Below are 4706 nucleotides of genomic sequence, written 5' to 3'. Positions count from 1 at the left end.
CTGGACAACCTAATGGAGACTCTGGGCAGTGACCACAGCATTCTAGCCACAGAAGTCCAACTGGTAGCCATACGCACCCCAGAACGTTCAATTAAAATAACCAACTGGGACACTTTCCGGTGCAACAGAACCAAATCTGAACAACACGACCCGCCATCTCTGCGCGAGTGGACACAACAGCTACAAGCAGATTTTAAAGCAGCCACCAAGAAACTTACTGCAACAACGGAGACACCGGATGTGGACAGACATCTGCTCCATCTCTGGGATGCTCGAAGAGGCCTGACCAAACGATGGAAGAGGCAGAGGCACAACCGTAGGCTGAAACAAAGAATCGCCCGGATCACAACAGAAGCTGAAGAATACGCCACCAGCCTCACTAAGAGCAATTGGCACAACCTCTGCGACCGCCTTAATGGCACACTTCGTTCCAAAACGTGGTCCCTCCTCAGAGCATTACTCAACCCAACGCACACAAGAACGCACACAACGAACACAGTCCGCACTATCATCCACAAAGAACAAATGGATGATGACGCGCTCCTCCGAACACTGCAACAAAGATACATTGCTACAGGCCACCGACCGGAGTACAAAGACTATCCACACGAGGAAGAAACCCAATTGGACGGCGATATTACACAGACAGAAGTGAGGGCAGCCCTACACGGCATAAGACGAAACACAGCGCCCGGAACAGACGGCATTCACTATGCACTGCTACGCAACCTCGACGACCAGGCCATACGGCAACTCACTGTATACTACAACGACAATTGGAAAAACGGAACGCTTCCACAGGAATGACGACACGCCGATATCACCTTAATTCCGAAACCCGGGAAACCGCTGTCCAGTGGCGTAGCAATAGGGGGGGGCGGGGAGCCGTGGGCCCCGGGTGCAAGGGGCCTGTGGAGGGGGGGAGGGTGTCATATACGTCTGAAGACACCCCTCTGTCCGCCGGCTACACCCGGGGGGGGGGGGGTGACAGAAGACCTATGGGCCCCGGCTGCCAGACGACCTAGCTACGCCACTGCCGCTGTCCCTCCAAAATCTCAGACCCATTTCCCTAACTTCGTGTGTGGGCAAGCTCTTCGAGCACGTAGTTCTAAATCGCCTCCAGCCTCACCTCGAAGCGAACCAATTCTTTCCCAATACCTTATTCGGCTATCGTCGTCTGTCTGCGCAGGGCATACTCCTACAACTTAAGGAGGATGTTGTGGGTAGTCCAAGTAAAGCTCAAACAAGAGCCATTCTGGCGTTGGACCTCAAAGGAGCCTTTGATAACGTCTCACATGACCTCATTCTAAACAACCTTGCATTCTCCCGATGCGGAAAGCGCCTCTATGATTATGTCCGAGCCTTTTTATCGGACCGAACAGCCACCATCGGCCTAGGTGATATTCGGTCGGATATCATAAAACTTTCCGGCAGAGGGACTCCCCAGGGTTCGGTCCTCTCACCCACCCTGTTCAACGTGGCAATGGCAAAGCTACCACCACTCCTCGACAAACTTCCGAACGTGCAGCACGCCCTGTACGCCGATGATATTACAATCTGGGTGACCACAGGGTCAGACGGCGCCATTCAAGACGCACTACAGGAAGCCGTCAATATAGTTCAAGAGTATGCAACAGCCGGAGGACTCACATGCGCAGCTGAGAAGTCGGAGCTCCTGTTTGTATTTAAAAAACGGAACAGGGCCGATATTCCACCAGCCATCACATTGCATCTCAGTGGCGACGTTATTCCAAGGGTAGACAGACTACGTGTACTTGGCCTTCACATACAACACAACGGGAAGGCCACACATACCCTACACGTGCTCCGCCAACAACTTACCCAAATAACGCACATGATAAAGCGCATTACAAACCGCCGACAAGGACTGAAAGAAAAAGACGTACTCCAAATTGCGCAAGCCCTCATAATTAGCCGATTAACCTACCACCTCCCCTATCATAATCTGACTCAGACTGAGATGCACCAGATGGACACCCTCCTCCGTACGGCACTAAAGGCAGCGCTCGGACTACCCCAACATGCGTCTACGCAGCTGCTACTACGACTGGGGGTGCACAACACCATCCGCGAACTAGTTGAAGGTCATCTGAACAGCCAATTGCAACGTCTGCAACGAACAATGCAAGGGTGCCACATTCTATCCCGGCTAGGATACCAAACACCGAGAGAACCACAACAGGAAAACTGCACACTTCTTCCGCTTAGCATTCGCAACAAAATTCACGTGGCCCCAATTCCCCGGAATATGCACCCTGACCGTCATAAAGGTCGACGAAAGGCAAGAGCACAAGCCCTGGCTCGCCTATTTGGCGATGACACATCAAACACTCCAGTCCTATACACCAGAACACCGTGAATTCAAAGGGCGCCGCCATATTGATGAGCGCCGGTCGCGCCATCTATCCCAAGCGCCGCGAAGTAGCAGGCCTGGGCTGCTACGGCGGGAGATGCGACCCGGCGCGAAAGCGAAACTTGGGCTTTTTAGCTGGGCGGAAGGCGTGTTTCGCGTTTTTTCTAACCTGTCATTTCCGCTGTCTGGATTCAATCAAACTTCAAGACCTCATGCAAGTCCGCAATGACCACACTGAGTGCTGTGCAGACTGCAGAAGCGAATACATCGGGTAGGTACGCTATTACGTTTGTACAAACCGCGCGCTATATGCTAGAACACGTGTGAGCTTTTTGGCACGTAACCTGTGAAGGAATTTACAGCACTGTGTTGGTGCCATATATTATCATAGCACGCAGAACACTGTCATCTGCACTTTCAGTTTGGTCTTGTTTGTCATGGTCTCTACTGGGTTGGCCGCGTTTGGCAACCAACTGGCGAGGTCGTTTGACTGCCTGGTTAGCAGACGCCTGCCCTTCACCACCTGCACATTGAAAACAAAATAGATGTTATAGTAAGAAGGGCTGTAGTTCTTTCCCATGCCATCACTGTTGCGAAGATATAAAGTCCTCTCAAAATGAAATAGAAAATACACCAGGCCAATTGTATCGTGCCACCACTTAAGAGTACAACATTCAGAACAAAAGCCTACAGCACTCGAACAAGCAGCATATTCTAAACCTGCACTCATTGGAAAATGAGGTACTACAGTAGTTATAATGTTAAACTACATGTGCAGTCAAAGCCCGTATAAGAGGGCGACCATGACAGATGCAGGTGTTGTACAGTTGCACAAACCATGACAGGGCACGTAAAATTACCATCCCTACTTAAAGCTGCATCACCAGGACCCCTTTGGTACAAGACAACAACCGCACCTGCATTCCAAGAAATTAGCCCCACCATCTGCAGCTACCTGGTACCAGACCTGTTTCGCTTGTGCGAGGCCATCGGATTGTTGGCGCTCCTTTAGAAAAGAAGGCAGTAAAGAAAAAACTAGTGAGAACGATCAAAATTTTGTTACAAAATACAAGAATAATTAAGCACCTTATTTTCCTCGCCATATGAACGGAAATATTTTGCGCTTTGCCCCGCATAACAAACAGCCCGCACGCAGTTTAGAGCTCAGGAGGCTCAAATGAATTCGTTACGAATGACACCTGCAACACCAGCTCGTAAAGGTAGGTGCGCTGCAAGAACACCTTCGGCGACGAGTAGTCGTCCTTTACGTTTTTGTGGACGCATGCTACGTGACGAGCAGACTTTGGTTTACTTTCATTAGCAATAACGCTCACCAGCAAGGCCTACAACTTGTCGTTCACGCTTAATGGTCATTCCGTGCACCAGCTGCAAGTATCGCTAACCGCAAACTCAACTGTTCCGCTTAACCGTCGGGAGTTCTGCCTGAATGAAAACACGAAAAGGCTTGCCTTTTTGTTATAGCCAAGGCGAAGCACCGGCGCGGGATTCTGCTCTGTAGGCTTGTTGCCCAGCAAGTGAGCGGAGCAAACCTGCGTGTTACGCGTATTACGTTTGTAGGGCGCAAAGTTGAACGTGGCACCAAAATATACACAGATCGAATACTCACTCGTGCATTTTCACTGGGTTGGTCGTTCTTCCTATTCACTGCAGCTATCCACCGGTGGCGCAGCTTGGCATTCTTCGTTGCGGATGGAAATCGGCGCAGGCTGAAAACACCGCACCGGTACGATTCCCTACGTGTGTTGTGCTCTTCGCAAACAGCGCTAAGCAACCTGCTCCTTTTCCGCTGGTTGTTTTGGCATCCAAACAAGACGCAATGATGCCCAGATGACTTCTTGTACTTTGGATCCGTGTGAACGGGCACATTTCCGCACTTTGGAGCCCTATAGCTGGCGCTTGCCATGTCTACTGGTCGCCGGCGAACACACTTTGGCAGCCCAGTACAAAATGGCGCCGGTCGACCGGGCAACCCGGGTGCGAGAGTATGCGTTCGGTTAGTCTGGGTGGGAGACTAGCGTGTTCTGGTCTATACACCGACGTGGCCCGCTATACCCACGGAAACGTGCCCTATGTCTAGTCGTACTAGATAGTGCAGACATTCTGAGAACTTCGGCCACGCTCAACACTGTGGACAGTGGCACGGCAGAAGAGGCTGCTATTGCCCTAGCCATCGTACACGCTTCAACCATGCCGGCACCGGATGGACCTATCACAGTGGTCACTGATTCTCAGACCGCCTGCAGGACTTTGGCACAAGGGAGGGTGACACCCTACACACACCGCATCCTTACATCATTGCACCCCACAGCGT

The 4706-nt window shown here is 51.4% G+C and overlaps 1 long non-coding RNA gene across 1 annotated transcript; it reads right to left on the bottom strand.

The window, feature by feature from the left end:
* Window positions 1–2713: 2713 nt before the first annotated feature.
* LOC135899486 (uncharacterized) lies at window positions 2714–4156 on the bottom strand. Its single transcript, XR_010563627.2, has 3 exons — window positions 4002–4156; window positions 3844–3924; window positions 2714–2897 (listed from the first exon to the last, which is right to left on the bottom strand). It is a non-coding gene; the product is annotated as an uncharacterized lncRNA (long non-coding RNA).
* Between the last annotated feature and the right edge of the window lie 550 nt (window positions 4157–4706).

The sequence above is a fragment of the Dermacentor albipictus genome, chromosome 6, assembly GCF_038994185.2.
Source record: "Dermacentor albipictus isolate Rhodes 1998 colony chromosome 6, USDA_Dalb.pri_finalv2, whole genome shotgun sequence".
Lineage (NCBI taxonomy): Eukaryota > Metazoa > Arthropoda > Arachnida > Ixodida > Ixodidae > Dermacentor > Dermacentor albipictus.
This window is presented reverse-complemented; position numbering and strand designations above follow the sequence as displayed.